Here is a 22063-nt window from a genome sequence, read left to right on the forward strand (position 1 = left end):
CAATTCCACTGAGTTAACACCTTGTAGGATCAATCATAGAGATTTCCTGCCCTTTACAATGGACAACCTTGTTTCAATCTTCATCTTATTGATAGCATTTCTGATTTATTCTCATCACATATGATGCTTGCTGAAGGTTTTAGATAGATGCTACTGATTTTTTGTGAAACCTCCATTTATTATTAAGCTCTCTAGTGTTTTTTTTTTTTTTTAAATAGAAATAGGTGTTGGATTTTATCAAATATTTTTCTGCATTTATTGAGATTATCATATTATTTCTGTTATTTTGGTTATTGATATGATCAATCATGCTATAGTTTTCCTAATTTTGAACCAGCCTAGCATTCCTGATATTAATCCTACTTGGCCAGAATTTAATGTTGTGATATAAAAGCTTCTGTAATCTCTTTATTAATATTATATTTTACATTCATATTTAAATTGGTTTATAATTTTCTCTCTCTGATTTGACTCTACTTGGTTAAGTTATTAGCTCCATATCTATGTCATAAAAGCAATTTGATGTTTTTTTTCCATATTTTTCAAATGGTTTTCATATAATTGGAATTAATTGTTCTTTAAAAGTTTGATAGAATTCACTTTTAAATAATTAATAACTTGTTTAATTTCTTTTTTACTAAAATGGGACTACTAACATTTTTTAAAATTGAAGTTCAAAGACTTTGCAAACTATATTAGTTCATCTTTTAACAGCTGATGAGTGTGAGAAAAACTGTTAAAATTTCTTATAACTCCAAATCAGATCCAGAAAAGAAGATGATAAAATTATTTTATTAGTCAGAAATAGAAGCCAGATAGAGTGTTTTCCAAATACAAAGAAATAATTAAAACTATCTAGGAGTAAAAAGTGGTCAGCAGTATCAAAAATATCAGATGTATAAAGAAAGACAGAATTTTAAAAAAACATCATTAATTTTGACAATAAAAACAATCTTTAATAATGTTCTATTAAGAAATAAATTTGGAAATCAAATTGCAAATGGATGTACAGCAAGAGAAAGAAGCAAAAATAAGGAGGGCAGAGTGTTTGGGTAAATACATTGTTTCCAATTGTCAGGGAGAAACCAATCCATATAATCTTTCCAATCCTAGTTATCTCACTTTGGAATTCCCTGAAACCTTTTCTTTCAATTTCCTTGTTCTTTCCAGAAATTCTACTTTCTGTAAAACACCCTTATCTTTATTGCTCATAAGAGTCTATTCCTGACACAGAACTTTGTCTGCGATTTCTAACTTTTTACCTTTTAACTTTCATGTGTTGTCTTCTTCCATTAGACTGAAAAATCCTTGAGGAAACTATCTGTCTTTCTGCTTGTTTATTTTTTTCTTCACAGTACTTAGCACAATGATAGGCACATAGGAAATCACATAATAGTTTTTTTTAATTAACTTATTGATTGAAAAGGAGTGACAAACACAAAAAAAAGACACTGATAAATCCATAGGGCATGCAAAGGATAATTAATTATTAAATCTGCTTGGAGAAATTGGAGGAGATGGGATCAAAGCCATTTAAAGAAGGGATAATATTAGTGAAGAGGACACTTCATTGTCAGTATTTGGGAAAAAAAAAGAATCAGGAATGACATTAAAGGGTTTTGAAATGCAGAAAAAACATTTCAATTTTATAAGTAAAGTAAGAAATAAAATTATTGGGTGGGACAAAGGGTGTGAAAGTATGGAAAGAAAAAGAAAAATATTTTAAAAATGCCTTCTGTTAAATGAGATAGGGAATCAATTATGGAGGAGCAATGGATTTTCTTGATGAATTGAGTGATCAGTCAATATTAAATGACAAACTGAGTGAATTCAGGCAGATAAGCAATGAGTTTACTTCTATTTTTTCCATTAATATGTAGGAGGAAAATAATTGGAGTCATTTGAAAAGTTATGAAGAATGATAGAACAAAGGACCAAGAATTTAAGAAAAGAAGAAAATTTAGAATCTAATGGGTTAATGATAAATTTGAAAACATATGAAAATATTCTTTGAGAAAAAAAAACAAAAAAAGCATTTTTTTCAGGAAAAAATAATTGAAACTAGCATTCTTTTAGTTTTTACATTTTTAGGGAATGGTGATCTTTATTTTGTGTGGAGGGTTGAGTTGTTGACCCCCAAAAATGGAGTCATGAATCTTAGGCCAGAGGATGAACTAAATTATAATGCACTAGCCATGATTTTCTAAATCTTAGTCAGTAATACAGCGAGGTAAGAATTACTGACTTGAAAACACATTCCTTCACCTGGAATAGTACACAGTTTTATTAGAATAATCTGACAAAAGCAGAGGCTAGAAGAAAGGATATTTAGACAAGAATGCTTTTCTATAGAAATCATAATACTTAATTCTTTTTCATTATTTTAAATTGAATTTTCCTTCTCACTAAAATCTCAACCCTCTCTTTTTAAGTAGGTTGATGCTGTATAAACAATTCTGTAAATCCAAGACACTTAAATTTATCAAATGATTGAATACCTGATCATAGTTTATAAAGTGTCTATATTTAATCAAATATGACTTTAAAAAAATCTTTAATAAATCTTTGGTAGTAGTTAATAGAATTTTATGAATTACAATAAAAATTATGTGAATGAAGAGATCCAATGATGAAATTGTACTAGCTAACAAATATATTTCCTGCTAGCATGGTTTTTGTTCTTTTTACTGCCCTATCTAATTTCTTGGTAGTAGTACTGCCTTACTAGTGTTTTCAAAGTTGTTCTAGATCTAGTCAAAATGGTGAGTTAAAGCCAGGCACTCACCTGAGATCTCTCTCAAACCTTTCCAAATACATTTAAATAATGACTCTAAACAAATTCTAGAATGGCAGAACCCATAAAAAGACAGAGTGGAACAATTTTCCAACCCAAGACAACTTAGAAGGAAGCAAAAAAGACCTGTTGCACTAGTGTGAGAGAAGAGCACATTCAAGAATAGGCCATCCCTGCACTGCTCCTAACCCAGAAAATTAGGAATAGGGCTTGGAGTGATTGTGTCAGTAGCAGAAGTAGAAGTTTCCAACCTTTTCAGCTCATAGGCAGTAAGGGATTGGATCACATACAAAATGATTTGTAGAGTCCCTTTTGTGGCAGCAGGGTTAGGATTCTATTGCATTGTACATACTTGGATTTGAATTACAGTCCTGGGTCTGTTTTTCTTTTTTAAAAACGGTATTTTATTTTTCCAAATACATGAAAAGATTATTTTCAACATTGACCTTTACAAAGCTTTGTGTTCTAATTTTTTCCTCTCCCCTCCCCTCTCTAAAACAACAATCAGTCCAACATAGATTAAACATGCAGTTTTTCTAAACATACTTCTGTATTAATCATGTTGTCAAAGAAAAATCAGATCACATAAAAAACAAGCAAACAAACAGCAGCAGCAACAACAACAATGACAAGAGAAAGGAGAAAATACTATGCATTGTTCCATATTCCATCTCCATGGTTTTCTCTCTGGATGCTAGAAGCATTCCCAATAAGATCAGGGATGAAACAAGGATGTCCATTATCACAAAAATTATTCAATTTTATACTAGAAATATTAGCTTTAGCAAGAAGAGGAGGGAAAAAATAAACTGAAAGAATTAGAATAGGCAATGCGGAAATAAAATTTTCACTCTTTATAAATGAGTTGATGCTTTAATTTAGAAAATCTTACAGAATAAACTAAAAAAAATACATGAAGCAACAATTTTATCAAAGTTGTAGGATATAATATAAACTCATATAAAGCACTGGCATTATTACAAACAAAGTCCATCAACAAGAGACAGAAAGGAAAATCACATCTAACATAACTGTTAACAGTATAAAATATCCAGAAGTCCACCGACAAAATAAATGCAGGAACTATATGAACACAATTACAAAACATTTTCATACAAATAAAGTCAGAGCTAAACAATTAAAAAAAATAAATTGTTCAATGTAGAGCAAATCAAGATAATAAAAATCACAATTATGTCTAAATTAATCTACTTATTCAGTGCTGTACCACTCAACTTGCCAAAAATTATTTTATGGAGCTAGAAAAAAATAATAATAAAATTCAACTGGAAAAACAAAAGGGCAAGAATATTAAGAGAAATAATGAAAAAAATGCAAAGGACAGTGTTCAAGATTACCAGACCTAAAACATTATTATAAAGTTGCAGTCATCAAAAACATTTGATGCTGATTAAGAAAGAGAATGGTGGATCAGGGAACAAATTAGGTGTACAACACACAATAGTCAATGACTATGTGGTCTACTGTTTAATCCTGAATGATTCCAGTTTCTGAGATAAGAATGCATTATTTGACAAAAATTGCTAGGAAAATTGAAATGACAGACTTTAGGCAGACTAACACATCACACTTTATACCAAAACATTAAAATGGGTTCAACATAAAGGATGATATTAGAAGCAAATTAAGAAAACAATGCATAGTCTCCCTGTCTTATTTATGAAGAAAAGAGGAATTTATGACCAAACAAAAGAGAACATTATGAAATGCAAAATGGATAATTTTGGTTATATTAAATTTAAAAAAGTTTTGCAAAACAAATGCAACCAAGATCAGAAGGAAAGTACAAAGCTAGGGAACGATTTTACATGTGTTTTTTATAAAGTCTATATTTCTAAAATATATAGAAAACTAAGTCAAATTTATAAGAATACAAGTTATTCCCAAATTGAAAAAATAGGTCAAATGATATGAAGAGACAGTTTTCAGATAAAGAAATTAAAACCATCTATAGTCATATAATAAAAATGCTCTAAATCAATATTGATTAGATAAATGCAAATTAAAGTCATTCAAATGTACTATCTCATACTTATCAGATTGACTAAGATGACAGGAAAAAATGATGAAAAATGTTGGAGGAGAAAATGAAAAGAGGACACTCTTGCATTCATTATTTGTGGAGTTGGGAAGTAGTCCAGCCATTCTGGAGAAATACATTGGAATTATGCCTAAATGGCTATCAAACTGTGCATATATTTTGATCAAATGATTCTGCTAATAGGTCTGTATAACAAAGAGGTTTTTTTAAAAGGGAAAAAAGGATCTATAGGTATAATACTAATTTTCATCATCTTTTTTTCTGTTGGCAAAGAACTAGAAATTAAGAGAATGTCAATCAATTTTAGATGCCTGACCCACTTGATGTTTATGATTGTGATGGAAACTTGCTATGCTTTAAAAAATGGTGAGCAAAATGCTCTAAAAAAAAAGAAAAGAAAAACATTGAAAGGATTACATAAACTGAAGCAAAGTAAAATGAACAGAAGAGAACATTGTAAAGAGTAACAGCAATATTATAAGATGATCTACTATGAATAACTTAGCTATTCTCAGGATTAAAATGATCTGAAATAATTCTGTTGGATTTATGGTGAAAGGAGCTGTCCATCTCCATAGAGAACTGGTAGAGCCTTAATGCAGATTGAGAATAGATTTTTTTAAAAAAAAAATTATTTCCTTAGGTTTATTTTGTCTGCATTTTCTTTCACAGAATGACTTTCATCTACATGTGTATTGTATGACTACACCTGTACCTCTGTCAAATTGCTTGCCATCTAAATGAAGAGAGTAGGATCAGGAGGGAGAAAATTATAGAAAATTTGAAACTCAAAATTTGAAAAAGAAACAAGATGTTAAAATTGTTTTACATATATTGGAAAAGGAAAATATTGAATAAGATATCAAAAATCTTGACATTAAGATAAAAAAAATCTTTCTAAATCTTTGCAAAGAGGGGTTTCTTGATAATTAACTTAAGTGGCGATTTCCTTAATTATTTCTCATAGCATGTGGTTTCTACTACTAAATAATTAATTTGTAAATTGTTTATTAAACATCTTAAAAATAATTGTAAATAAAATTAACATATTGATATCCACCACAGGTGCATTTCTCTCTCTCTCTTTCTCTCTCTCTCTCTCTCTCTCTCTCTCTCTCTCTCTGTCTCTCTTTCTCTCTCTCTCTCTCTCTCTCTCTCTCTCTCTCTCTCTCTCTCTCTCTCTGTCTCTCTTTCTCTCTCTCTCTCTCTCTCTCTCTCTCTCTCACACACACACACACACACACACACACACACACACACAGGATCCTCAGATTGAATCTAATCTAATAAACTTAACTTTACAGATGAGAAAATCAAGTCCCAGATAGGTGATATTCCTCATCCATGTGACATTTCTCAGGCAGTTAAGGACATACAAGTTAGATGCCCATTGTTTTGAAATAAAATGAAAGGGAAAAGAATTAAGTTCTAAAGAAATGAACAAGGAATCTAGACTTTTTCTTCCCTTAAAAAATCATATAAAATTTTTCCTCTTTTTTGCATAGTTTTTAATATAGTACATTATTAAGGATGTTTTGTATCTTGGAAGACAGTGTGTAATATTTGAAAATTTGTAAACAAAAATTTTTACACAATAATTAAGTTGTTAAGACCATGGAGAAAAAAATAGAACAGATTTTCTAGTGCCTCTGTAAAAACTTATTTTCATCATAAACATCAGTGGAACTAGCACATTGAGTTCCTGAGACTTCAGTATTTAATGTGTTATATAAAGAAATAGAAATAGTAACAGTTAAAAACAAGAAATTAAAAAGAGTGCTTGGACAAAACTGGAAAAATATAAATTAGACATCATAGAAGATAAAAGTGCCATGAGATAATTTTGCATTCCATCTTCAGGAGAGGGAGATACCAAACAAATGGAATAAAACCAAGAATAACTAGCTTTATTTGTTGATTTAATATTTTAATTCAATAAATCCAGTCTTAATCTTAATGATAGCATTTAAGTCATACAGAATTCATTGATAAGTTCAATCACAATGATAAATATGGTTAATAACCCTCTATTATTAAGATTGACAGAGGTTTAAATAAGGTAAATATACTTGTCTACATATCATAGATAGAATCTTGAACTTTATCCAAATAGAAAAGTTATTAAAACTGAATGGAATTAAATGTAAAATCTTACACTTTGATTTAAGAAATTAACTTCATAAATACCAAATTTGTCAATTTTATGAATAAGCAGCAATTCATATGAAAAAATTTAGGGGTTTTAGTGAACTACACGTGAGAATCATCAGTGTAAATGGCAACCATAAAAAGGTAATTCAAACTTTGGCTACATTTATAGAAATATGTGAAGAGGTTATGTGGAGAAGATAATATATAATAATATAATATAGTGTTCAATTTAAGAAGTACTATCCAGAGAAATTTCATCAAATGTGGTGAAAAGCTTTGATTCAAACCATATGAGGATCACTTGAAGGAATTAGGGCTATTGAGTGACTCATATTCCTTCCTTCCTTCCTTCCTTTCTTTTTTTGATCAGGACATTCAGAGAGTCTAATAAATTTTAAATTATTTCTCCTGCATTTATTTTCCAGCTTAGTTGCTTTTCCAATGAAACATTTCATGTTATGTTTTATTTCATTTCATTTACTTTTATTGTTTCTTGATTTTTCATAAAGTTATTAGCTCCCAGTTGCTCAATTCTAAGTTTTAAGGAATTGTTTTCTTCATTGAGATTTTGTACCTCCTTTTCCATTTGGCCAAGTAGAGTTTTTTGGAATTTTTATTTTTTTCCCCCCTTTAGTGAATTTTTGTGCCTCTCTTTCCTTTTGGCCAGTACTAATTTTTAAGGCATTCTTCTCCTCATTGGCTTTTTATAGTTCCTTTAACATTTGGCCTGGTCTATTTTATTAGGTGTTATTTTCTTCAGTATTTGAATGTGTGTGGTGTGTGTCTTTTATCAAGCTGTTGACTTTTTTCATGATTTTCTTACCTTGTTCTCATTTCCCTTCCAAAATTTTCCTATAACTCTTTTACTTGATTTTCAAAATCTTTTTTGATCTCTGCCATGGCATATGTCTAATTCATATTTCTTTTGGAAGCTTTAATTGATAATTTTTGACTTTGTTATCTTTTCATGAGTATATGTTTGATTTTCCCTGTCACCATAATAACTTTCTAGAGTCAATTGTGATTTGCTGATTTTCTCACCCAATTACTTTGTGTTAAAGTAGGGAACTAGTTCCAGGGTGAAAGGCACAATGTTTCAAGCTTCACTGGTGGCCCAAGATTCACACAGATGCTTTCAGAGACACCTCTACAGATCTACAAATTTTAAGTTGTTCCAAAATGAAACTAGCTAAGGCCTTAGCAATGTCTATGCTAGACTGTACTCTACTCTTACCCTGGTGCTATGGATCTTCCTTAAAGACATAGTAGGTTATCTTGGAAAATGGTTGCACTTTGTCTTTTTGCAGATTTTACCACTCTATATTTTGTTTAGAGTCATTATTAAAAGACATGGGGGGAGGGGAGGGACTTAGGGAAAAACATGAGTCTCTGCCATTGATCAGTCATCTTGACTTTGCTTAGGAACCAAGGGATGAGAGGGAGAGGCTGTAGAAATTGAGGGTACTTCCAATGCCTGGATTCCAGGCCTGGAATGAGATGAAAAAAACTGGAGTATGGTTAAGAAAATGTCCAAAAATTTAAAGAGGGCATGATAATTTAAGTATTTTAAAAGCTGGTACATGAAAAAGAGCTGATTCATTCTATTTTATCCTAGAAAAAAAGATCAAAGCTGTAGAGAGTTGCTTGGAATAGATGTGGGGGTAATTTTTGTGACATAACCAAACAATCTTTGTTTATAGGAAAGCATCTTTTTATTATTTTATGTATTTTTTTTATACCTTGTGTTTGGGGTGAGATCAATAGAAGCAAATCACAGAATTTGGGAAACCTATAATCTTGTGCTTGCTATTGTAGGATAGATACAAAATAATCAAAGAGTTTGAGGAAGATGACTGAGACAGAAAGGTGATCTTGTAAGTTTTGCCTTGTTATAATTTCCTTGTGTTAATTTATTTTCACATATGGTCTGTTATCTGTGGATCTCATCACAGAATGTCAAAGATGGAAATGTGCATTACATTTACTGTATGCAACAGTCTCTACACTAATCATGGGATTTCAATGCATGCATTCCTATTTGAACTTAAATACATGTAAAATTATGTGAGAAAAATATGTAATGAAAGTACTTGTCCATGCATTATGTATGTATATAAATATGTGTGCATGTGCTATTGAAAGCATGTTATAATGTTCCTATAGTTAGGGAAATCAAGGTTCAATTCATAAATGGTATATTTATTGGTTGCCTGATATTGAACATGTCAGTTAAAGTCTTAGTGCCACAACAAATCTCGAGGACTCTAGGCTTCAGAACTAACTGACCCGCTTTAATATAGACCATTTTATCACCAGGAGTTCCAATGACATCACAGGTCAATATGCATTATCACACACATATATGTATATGTGTGCCATCATTATTGATAGTACCACAGTGAAATTTTTTATTCTGATTTGGATAAATGAGTAGGAATTTATTCTTTTCTGAAATCCCAGCTTTTGCATACATGGATGCATGCCTATATGTATATATACATACACATATGCAATAAGTGTATTCTTATTGTAAGTTTCTCTGAGTACATGTATGCATTTATGCTATACAATCAGTAGGCATCCTAGTTGGGAATTGAAACTTGTTTTTCCTGATTCTAAGCTTTCCCATCACTATAAACAGTCACACAGTCATAAATAAACTTTTTCTTCTTTCTCTCTCTCTGTCTGTCTCTGTCTCTGTCTCTGTCTCTGTCTATACACACACACACACACACACACAAAAAAAAAAAATTGGGCTTTTAAATATTGTGTCAGAACATATGTCACTGGCCTAAAAGAATATTTTTCCTCAATTTGGAAATATAGGGAAATATTTATTCTCCTCTGACATAGTCTTCATGAGCAGTCTCTCAACACCATGAGAACAAGTTAGAAATCTAAATATTAATTATGAAATAAATTATCATTAGCTACCACCACATATTTTTCTCTAATTATAATATCAGTCTACTGATAATACTGAAATAATCATTCCCTTAATCGGCATATATAAGCATTCATATTTCAATCCATGCAAACATTGGATTTAGAGCAGGAAGGGTCATAAAATCATATCCTGCAACTACTCATTTTACCAATAAAGGAACTTAGTCACCCCCAGAAAAATTAAATTGATTTGTCCATACTCAGAAACAATAGGATTTGCATTTGAACTCATTATTTCTCACTCTAAACTCTACATCCACTACATACACTTCCTCCTCTCCCCTCAAGGAGCAACAATCAAATTAACAGTACTATTATTTCTGGAAAGTCCTAGTCAATTAAAATTTTCTATCCTAGCTAGCATTCCCTTTATGTCTTATAGAAATACCCCATTACAATGCAAATTCCCTAAGGAATAGGCAGTCTTCCTTTTGTATTTGTATCTTGGCATATAGCATTTTGTCTGGAAAATAAGAAGAATTTAATGAATGCTTTTTATGCATGCAATGATTCATTAATTGCAATACTGAAATGATGGGGCAACTAGGTGGCAAAATAGATTGAATGCTGGTTTTGAGGTCAGGAGGATATGAGTTCAAATCTGACCTTAACGATGTAATATTTTCTAGTTAGCAAGTCACTTGTTCCCAGCTGTATAAGCAAACAAAAAATTATAAAAAATAGATCCATGTTCTCACAGATGTGGAAATCATTTTCAACACTGCAACTCATAGACCATCCATCCCTGATTATGGGAGTAAAGAATCCAGCACACTGTGAATTCAACACAGCAATCTCTGGTTCTTACTCATTTTCTCCTAATGCCATCACCATCCCTATCTCACATTCACTTGATGTTTCGTAAGAACTTCACATTTGTTATTTTTACATATTGGCATGTGAATTATTTATTTTCTATGCTCCTAAATTTCTTTGATGATATCCTTTAATTCTTCAGAGAATGTAACATTTTATGATTTGTATCCATACAGTTTTACCAGAAGAATATATCACTATTTTTAATGAGGACTGATTCAATGAGAAACTTAAAAATAATACACAATTAGAAACACTTAAATTTCTCCATGACAAACCAGACTTTTATTCTTCCCCTATTCAATTCTGAGTGCTATTTCTTGTTCACTAGCAGTGACAGTTCATTCTCTTTTTCATTCTAGTCTTTAATTTTTCTACTTCATGTAAATAATAGTTGTTATGAAAGTTGTTACAAAATCGAATCAATCCAGTAAAGATTTATTAAAAATTTACTGTGTACCAGGCATTGTGCTAACCGTTGTGGATACAAGTAATGAAAAGAAAAATGGTTCCTCTAATATGTGCCCTCCATAAGGAAAGACATTAGGAAGAGTTTGACATTCAGCCTTTCAATTACCAATTAAAGGAGAAAGAAAGCTGAGATATCAGTCAATGGTTAAATTAGTTTTATGGTGATGATATTAGAGATGCTGAGCTTATTACAGGAGGGGCATCTTGTTCTATGAAATTCAGGAAGAACAGAAAATGCAAAGTGGAGTTGGAATGAACCATTTTGTGCTTTGGAGTTTTGCAAGAGTGAAAATACTTTTTTAATAGAAAAGAGCTCATTAAGAATGAGCTAACTATTGATAAAATAAAGGTGAACCCTCTTTCGAATAGAAAGATAGAGTAATCAGTCTTTTTAATCTCTTCCAGCTATATGTATTCCTTCATAATAAAATGTCTATGTATATTGTATATATGGATACAGAAATCACAGGTTTTAAATACTCTATGCCCAATTAATCTCAAGAAGAGAAGATTGTAGAAGAAAGATAGTAGAGACACACTAAAAGTAAACTAGAACAAAAAAGTGCTTAGAGACAAATGTAAGCTTTCTCTTTTTGCTATTTTTTTTAAAGACCATAATGAGACAAAATGTCATATAAAATAATGAATATCATAGAGGAGTACAATGACAGTCATGATTCACTCTGTTTTATAATGTAGAAGTAGGAGAAGATTCAACTGAATTATATTACAAAAAAAAAATCTGAAAGAGAAATTCATTCTTTTTTTTAAACACAATACATAATCAAGTTGTGAATTTGTCATAACATTACACCAAAACAAGCATGGTAGCAATCCAAAAAAAAAAGAGTGATAATAAAGTGAACAAAGGTACTTTCTATTATATGAAGTCATTTAGCCAAAAGAACAGTAAGTAATTATGTAATGAAATAATTAATACCTGAAAATAGTAAAAAAAAAAAAAAAAAAAAAAACAAAACTTAAGCATATAAATGGTCTTGTATTCATTGTCAGACTATGGAAAGAAACAGAAATTAATATAGCAATTTGGGAGAACTGAGCTTCCTCAGATAATTTCCAGGTTCTTGTTAGCAAGTCCCAATCAAGTTGAGAAGCAGTGAATACAAAATAAGATGAAAGTGGATATTAGAATCACATAATCCCAAGTTAAACTTGCCTTTGCCACAATAAAAGAAACAATTTTCAAGGTATGGGTGATGGCTTGACCAGTGAAGAATGTCACCTCCTAATATATCATTTTTCCAGAGTTTCATGATATTTCAGTTGGATTAAGCTGTACCCAAAGCAAAGATCTGTGAATATTATGAAAGTAGTAAGCACTATGATCCACAGTGACTGTGAAGCTGAAGGCAAATAGATAATTCATCAGCATATAGAAGTTGGGTCTTTGAATATGGATTGCATTTAGATGCAATTGCAAAAGTGTAAAGATAATATTAAAGGAATATTTGCAGAGTTCATAAATTTAACAAGACAACCAACATTTGCTCATTTAGATCAAGAGTTCTTGAGTTTTTTTGTCATTTGTTTTTGTATTATAAATATTTAGGATTATCTGACAAAATATATAGATTCTTGCTAAGAATGTAATAAATAGATAAAATAAAATACATAAGATGAAAAATGAAACAAAATATATCTAAATATATTGTATATACCTCATATACATATAAATGTAATATATTAATACATTGCATAATTATGTTATATGTATATTTTTTCAGATATATCAATTGTGTCTGACTGTTTGTGATCCCATTGGAGTTTTCTTGGCAAAGATACTGGGTTTATTGCCATTTCTCTCCAGCTAATTTTAGATGAAGAACTGAGGCAAACATGGTTCAGTGACTTACCTTAGGTCATACAGCTAGTAAGTATCTGAGTCTGGATTTGGATTCAGCTTTTTTCTTCACTCTACATCTGAAATTCTATTCACTGTGCCACCTAGCCGCCATTGGTGTTTATAGACAATAGAGAGATAGAATGATAGATAGATAGATACTTGGAAGTTCATGGATCTTAAGTAAAGAAGCCTAGTTTGAAATACTTTAAATTGCTGTCAAATCTAAAACATCTGGTCATTGTCAAGAATGCTACTTCTTTCAGACAGAATGCTAAAGTGGAACATGCTGTGAGAATGACTTTAGTCTCCAGTGCATAAGAAGTCAACTGAAGGAGATACACACACACACACATACACATCTGTATCATATACACACACACTCATATATCCTATATACACATATGTGTATGTATGTATGTGTGTATATAATATATACATATGTGTATATATATACATATACATGTATATATACACATATATGTGTGTATATACTGATATATCACCTCTAGATTTCTAGAATATTCTGGATGAATTTGGAATCCTTTTTACATCACGAGAGGTTAAGAATATCTCAGTAAGAAGCTTTCTAAAGAGAAAATATTCTTTGTATCTGAAATAAAATCCTTATTTAAAGACTCTGCTGCATCATGATAAGAGCATGTTCTAAGGGTCTAAACAGCATAGGAGAGGCAATGAGTGTGTCCTAATTAGAGTGTTAATAAGAATCATTGTGATATATGATATAGAGTTGATTTTTAAATCAGGAATACAGGATAGGGAAAACTCAGTAAATTAAATTAGCCTCAGTATCTTAGTCATTTCTTTAAGATTTTACCAATTGTTGAGAAGTTGATGATCTATACTTGTGAAGTGAATTTGTTAATTTGGGAACTTCCTATAGTGAAATCATAGATATACCTTAAGTCTATCCCTCTTGTGGAAATGAGGAAACCCAGGAAACACCATTTTCATGGATCCAAGGAAGATATTTGTAAAACATGAGTATGAATTTGTTGTTAAATACTTCAGAGAGGATGATCAAAATGGCATAGAAGTGATTGGCAATTAGAACATCATTGGTGAACACATACATGACAATTATAATAGAATGGTAATAGCAATGAAAGACAAAAATATGGCAGCAGAGAGATATAGATCAGTATATGAATATAAAACATTAATCTCTCTCTCTGTCTCTCTCTCTGTTTCTCTGTCTCTCTGTATCTGTGTTTCTTTATATATATATATATATATATATATATATATATACATATGTGTATTTATATATAGTGTATGTATATGTGATTGTGTATATATACATACATATATATATATATATATATATATATATATATATATATATACATATATGTGTATACACACACACACACACACACACACACACATATATATGTATACCAGGCAGCTATGGAACTAAGTGGACAGAATGCTGAGCCTCGTGTCAAGAAGATTCACTGTCTTGATTCTAAATCAGACCTTTGACATTTACCAGCTGTTCAAGTCTAGGCAAGTCACTTAACCTGCTTTGCTTCCATTTTCTTCCATTTCTGTAAAATTATCTGGAGAAGGAAATGGCAAATCATTCCAGTACCTTTGCCAAGAAAACTCCAAATGGGTCATGGAGAGTCAGACATAACCAAGAAACTATGTAGAGATATAGATATATTTATATCTATATCTAGAGGTAGAGATATGTGTATATGTATATTTTTTCTGTGTTTTCTGTGTATGTATGTGTTCTAAAACATTAAATGAAACAAATAATTCTGGACATGTCATTCAATTTTAATTCCCATTTAATCAATACTTTAATTATCTATTTAATTTAAAACTTCAAGCATTGGGTACATTTAATGTATTTATTGCAAAGTTGTTCTATTTGAGTCTTATAAATCTTTTAATCTTTAGGTTATATCCTACATTTGAGTAATCAATTGTCTAAAATCAATTTCCTTTTATGTAAGTGTACAATAAACTAAAAGAACTTTGCAATGAGGTAAAATACAGAATCTATTTTGAATGTTAATTGAAATCCTATGATACCATAATAGTGTTCCCTCAGAGACAAAAATTCAACATAATAGTCCTTGTGTCTTTTAGTTCATTAGTCACTTAGTTCATTTAGTTCATCATTTTGTCTGAATTGCATTTATGATCAGCACTTAATATCATTTTTAAGCCCAATGAAATATGCAGACATTTCTGTTGCTAAAAGGGGATATTTCTGTCCTCTGAGTAACTGAAAATATTTTATATGTCTCTTTACATTCATCTATCTTCATTTAAAATTGAAATTCATTAAAGTATTTAAATACCAAGAGAAATCTTGATATAGTGGGTTTGTTTAGAAAGTGATTCCTCCTAATGGCTAAGCTTTGTGACCTTGATCAAGTCATGATTCTTTGCTACTTCTCGTTTTCCTCATCTGTTAAATGAGGGAAATGAAAAAGATGATCTATAAATATTTTTGGATCTCTTATTAACAGTCTGATGATGGGAAAGTTAATTAATCTTATTTATATTAAATTTTGTCATATATAAAATGAGGGGGAATATTGATGATATTCACAGAATCATTTTAAGTAAAGTTAAAAATACTTAAAATGTTATATTTTTTATTATATCTCTCCTGATACACAAGTTGTTATTTGGGCTTTCAGAGGTCAAGAGGATCAAATGACATCACTATGTTACAAGTTACAATAACCGATCAAACTAATATGAGGTCATAATACTCAGCACAGGTTGGAACATTTGGGGTTGACTCTAACTTTGCACATCTTACATTTCTTTTGAGGTAATTCAATTCTGCTTTGCTCATAGATCAAATGTCCATAAAGCTCATAGAGCACTTTCTCTGATGAGTTCATACTATGCTGGGTGGTCCTACGTCAGTGTCTCTCATGTTATACAATCGATTCTAAAGTTTTTCAGAGAGTTCTTGGGAATGTCCTTGTATTACTTTTTCTGACCACCTTGTGAATGCTTGCCATGTGTGAGTTCTCCATGAAATAATCTTTTGGGCAAGGGTGCATATGAAGCATGTTAGGAAGATTCTGAATATCACTGAGCAGGAAAAGATACCAGACACTGAGGCAACAATTCAAAAGGATTAATGAAAGAACACAGCAAGGTACACACAATAATATACTTTTTTTACTCTTCTAAAACTATATTTTTGATTCAATAAAAATATTTCTACATTTCTACAATATCCTACCAACAATAAATATATTTATAAATTAGCTCAGAAAAATTATAAAAGCACATTAAAATCATTTTAATTAAGTCACAGATTCATTAATTTACAGCAGAAAAGGATCAGAAAGATTTGTTCCAAGTCTTTTATTTTACATATAAGAAAACTTAGACCTAGAGAGGTGAACTGTGACTTAGGTCACATAGATAATAAGTAGTGAGGCTTAGATTTGGATACAAATGTTCTGAGTCTTCATATATGTCAAACATCCTTCCATCTCTCTTCTCAGTTATCAAGCTATCTTTTATATTTTTTATTTCTCAGAACTTCAAGTTTTCAGTGCAACATTATGGTACACTATCTATGTGATATAGACTCTTCACTAATTCATTGAATTTCTTTTATTGAATTATTATACCATCTGTCCCTTTATGTGAATTTAGTTCATCTCTTATTTGAAAATAAATTTTGTTGGAGATGAAGAAAACAGAAATGCATTGGGGTGTTTGAGCAAAGGAGCAAAGGAGCACTGACTAGTATCCTTACTAGTGTAAGGTAAATACATATAGAATGAAAAGGATCAGAGTGTTGAAAATATACTTTCCATTTTATCTATATAAATTTTTGGCACCAATAAACAAGATTCTTCAAGGTATTGCCGTGACTTCCTTATCTACAATTCCAAGGGTGCTCCTGATAAAGAGGCAAAATGAAGGAAGGTTTAAATTAGAAAAAAATTGTCTATAGAAGTCCAATATAATTGTAACTCTAAAATGCTGAATTTCCATTGAGTGGTTTGCAGACACTGCTTTCACTTGTATATATGTGTTTGTTTAACTTCTAAATCCCTTGCTTTCCACACTGAATTAAAGCATTTTACGAATATACATAAATAGAGATGCAACAAACAATTAGAAACTTCTTAGCACTGTTGGTGTTCTTTTCCCTCTATTTGTGACACTTTTCACAACAAATGTCAACCCTAAATGAGATGACTTCAGTCCTTCTAGCATATTCAAGTAGTGTTGGAAATAGTGGCAGATGGAAAGCCCACTTTTGACATGAAGATAGAACAGCTGAGGGGAGTTTTCAAGACATCGGGTTGCTTTGGTGTTTTCATACAGTGCAGGGAACTGGATGGGGCAGCAACACATTTGATTCAGCTCCAGAAAAAGCAAACTTCACACAAGGGGGAGTGTAAAATGGATCAGAACCAATAACACCTGCCAAGTATTAAAAGACTGCTCTAGCATGCCAGTCACAAGACCAGGAAAAGAAAGACATATTCCACAGGGTTATACACACTTACTGCAGAGCAATTTGGATTCAGATTACTTTTCTTGCTTTCTCATATGATTATAAGTGGACAGAAAGAGTTTAAATATATTAAAATAAGATCAGACAAGTAGATAAATTACAGGCTTTCTTTTTAAAATATGTAATTTGAGAAATAAAATCTATCCTACTTCCTGCTATTCTATTTAAGATTATAGATAATAATAGTGCATGTGTTTTTATGTAATCTCAGTATTATTGTCCATTGCACTTCATGAGTGGGATAGGGTGCCAAATTGCTGATCCTTGTTTCTCCCCTGTGAGTTCAGAGTATAGAAGATTATTATGGTGTGTTGAACTTTTTTTTTTAACTAGGGCAACACAGATAAGAATTGTGAGAAGATTCTGACAGAACAGGACAGGAGGGCAGTTGTCAAGAAAACTAATATAGGGGCGATCATACAAAGAATTTAGAAAGGAATCGAGAAATGGAGGTGGTAGTCTATCATAAACCTCATTTGTCTAATTTGTAATTTTATACAAGCCATCTTGGAACATGTGCCCAAAACTGACATTGCCCACCTGCCCTTTCCTATATTTGAATAAGGGATCTCTAGCATGTGGTCCCATCCAAATTTGTTTCTCCAAAGAACATGCCATCTGTTTTGGCAGGAAGATTGCTTCACTGCCCTATGAATTTGCCAGGATCCTTCTTATATCTGTGACTTTGCTCATGCTGGCCCTCTCACCAGGAATATCCTATTTTATAAATATCAAAATCCTGTCCTTTTGTAAAGGCCTATTTTATGTCCTTCCTTGACCTTTCTAGCCATTTTTGTGAGCCTTAACATAGTAACAATAGCAAGAAAACTACCAAGAGGAACAATTTCAATAGCACAACCTCAACTTACAGTATACAAGAGGATGTGGGCTACAACAACATAAGTGCAAGTCTGTGAAATAAAAGATGGGAATATCTTATTCTTAAAACAATTATGGTAGTTGTGAAGCTGAAATATTAGAAAAGTAGGCTTTGGTGATATCGCTGATTGGATCAGTAAACTGGTTAATGTGATTTAAACTATTCCTAAGAGTCAAAAACTTTAAAAGTACTACATAATTTTGTAGGCTAATTCTACTTTTCAATTATGGTGATCAGCTTGATGTAGAAAATAGAAGATCAACTATGTCTCCATATTCTTGAACCATAACGAAGAGAGAGCAAAACAGATTCAGATTCCTGATGACTAACTTCAGGGGATGTAGGTAAAATGGCAGATTGAAGGCAGGAAGCTGCTAAAACATTCCCTATTTCCCTCAAAAACCACATGAAACCAAACCTCTGAACAAAGTCTGACAGAATGTAATCTCTTTCCAATTTAATATAGACTAGGAAAAAAAAAATCAAGAAAGGTCAGTCTCATTAGAGTTGAAAGAATATATAACCCAGCTCTGGTTACAGAGCTCTGGATAATCTGGATAGACAGAATCTGGATAAAAACAAAAACAAAAACAAACAAACAAAAAAACAAAAACATTGAGAGGGTCAAAAATCACAGCAAATTACCAGCTAAGGCTCTAGGTCCTAGCTCAGTATAAGAGCAAATTAATAGGGCAGCTTCCAGTCCTAGCTCATAAGGCAAACTCTGAGAAACCAGACTTTCCTGAAAATAGCAGGCAAATCTACCCCCAGAAAACACAAGGTTTCCCTGTGCTCAAAGCCAAGGTTTAGAGCTGCCCAAGAAGCTTCCAATAGTGCCCTCTTTATCCCAAGAGCAGAGCTCAACCATAAAAGTAAAAAAGGAGGGATTATCAAAAGAAAAGGAAAGAAAATGAGCAATAAAAAGAAAACAATCTTGAGTATAGAAAGCTACTATGGGGAAAGGACTGAATATTCAGATAAGAACAGACTGTCCACAAAGGAAATCTCAAAGAGTGATATGAATTTGTCTCAGGTACAAAGAGGCTTCTTGGAAGTGATCATGAAAGACTTTGAAAGGCAAGAGGTAAAAGAAAAAATGAGAAAGGAAAAGAGAGGTATGCATGAGAGAATCAATAGTTAGAATTGGATGGGGAAAAATAACTGAAGACAACAATTTATTAATAAAAACAATTGATCAAATGCAAAAAAAATCAATTGAAGAAAACATCACATTCAAAAGTAGAATTAACCAAATGGAAAAAGAAAATCATACATTAACTGATTGAATTGAAGAATTAAAATGAAGAAAATCTTACATTAAAAACTAGAGCAAGGCAAATGGAAGATAATGACTCTGTGAGGCATCAAAATGAATCAAATTTTTTTAAAAAATGAAAAATGGAAGAACATATGGAATAACTCATTGTAAAAACAGCAGACTTGGAAAATAAAGACAGAAGAGACAATTTTAAATTATTGGCCGATTCAAAGGCCATGACAAAAAAAAAATACCCGAATAGAAGTTTTAAGAGATCATTAAGGTAAACTGACTTCCTATTCTAGAAATGGAGGGGGGAAATATTTACCGAAAGAATACAATTATCTTCAGAAAGAGATTCCACAAGAAAAATTCCAAGGAGCATTGTTACAAAACTCCAGAATTACAACTTCAAGAAAAAAAATATTGCAAGCTGTTCAATTATTCAATTATTAAGGAACAACAATCAGAATTATTCAGGATCTGGTCCCTTCTAAAAAAAAAATTGGAGGGCAATTTGGCAGAAGTCAAAGGACCTGAGGTTACCAGTAAGAATTAACTATCCACTGAGAACAAGCGTCACCTTTCAGGGGAGGCTAACCAAATCACCAGCATCAAAAATGAAAAGAGTGAATTCACTATCAATGAAAAAAAAATTAAAACGTTACTTAGAAGTACATTACCCAACTGTATGGCATCAAGTCTGACAATCTAACCAAAATGCATCAATATCTAGGAAAAAAAAATTTCCCAGATTAACAGAAGAAGAAATAAATTATTAAAAGACTCCCATTTAAGGGAAAAAATAAACAAGCCATTAATGAACTCTCTAAGAAAAATTTTCCAGGGCCAGATGGATGCACAAGTGAATTCTATCAAACTGTTAAAGAACGATTCCAATATTAAGTAAACTATTTGGAAAAATCACTAAAGAAGAAGTACTGCCAAATATCTTCTGTGATACAAATATGGTACTGATAACTAAACAAAAAGAGCCATAAAAGGGAATGAAAATTACAGATCAATCTCCATAATGAATATTGATGCAAAATATTATTAAAAAGAATACAGCTACTTATCAGCACCATAATATACTATGACTAAGTGGGATTTATAACAGGAAGGTATAGCTGGTTCAATATCAGCAAAACTATTACCATGATTGACCATATTAATAACATAGTCAACAAAAATCAAATGACATTCTTGATAGATGTAGAAAAAGCTTTTGACAAAATAGAGCTCCCATTCCTATTAAAAAAAATACTAGAGAATATAGGGATAAAGAGAGTTTTCCTTAAAATAATAAGCAACATCTATCTAAAACTAACAGCAAGCATTATTTGTAACACAAAAAGCTACGTTCCAAGAAAGATTGGGGTGAAACAAGGATGTTCATAATCACCATTATCGTTCCACATTGTCTAAAGCCAAGAAATGTTGGCTTTAGCAATAAGAAAAGAAAAAGAAGTTTAGGAATTAGAATAGGCAATGAGAAAATAAAATTATCATTCTTTGTAGATGATATGATGACATATTTAGTGAATCCTAGAAAATTATCCAAAAACCTATTTGAAAAAATGCACAGCTTTACCAAAGTTACACAATATAAAATAAATCCACACAATTCATCAGCATTTCTATACATTACTTGTAAAGCCCATCAGCAAGATTTAGAAAGAAAAGTTTTGAAGTAAGCAAAATAAAATACATGGGGGTCTACCTGCCAAAATAAACTCAATAACTATATGAACACAATTACAAAACATTTCTCACACAACCTCAGATATAAACAATTAGAAAAATATCAATTGTTCATGGCTTCGCTGAATATAATAAAAATTATAATTGTGCTTAAATTGATCTACTTATTCACTGCCATATCAATTAACCTGAAAAAATATTTTATAGAACTAGAAAAAAATAACAAAATTTATCTGAAAGAACAAAATGTCAAGAATATTAAGGAAATTAATGAAAAAATATATAAAGGATGGTACATTAGCAGTACCAAACCTAAAACTATATTATAAAGCAGCAATCATCAAGACCATTTGGTACTACCTAAGAAATAGAGTGGTAGGTCAATGGAATATATTAGATACACATTTCACAATAATCAAGGCCTAAAGTAATTTAGTATTTGGTAAAACACTAACCTCCAGCTTCTGGAATGAGAGCTATTTGACAAAAATTGCTGGGAAAAGTGGAAAATAATGTGTCAGAAATTTGGCATAGACCTATATTTCACATCCCAAACTAAAATAAGGTCAAAATGAATACA

The sequence above is a fragment of the Sarcophilus harrisii genome, chromosome 3, assembly GCF_902635505.1.
Source record: "Sarcophilus harrisii chromosome 3, mSarHar1.11, whole genome shotgun sequence".
In the NCBI taxonomy this organism is placed as follows: Eukaryota; Metazoa; Chordata; class Mammalia; order Dasyuromorphia; family Dasyuridae; genus Sarcophilus; species Sarcophilus harrisii.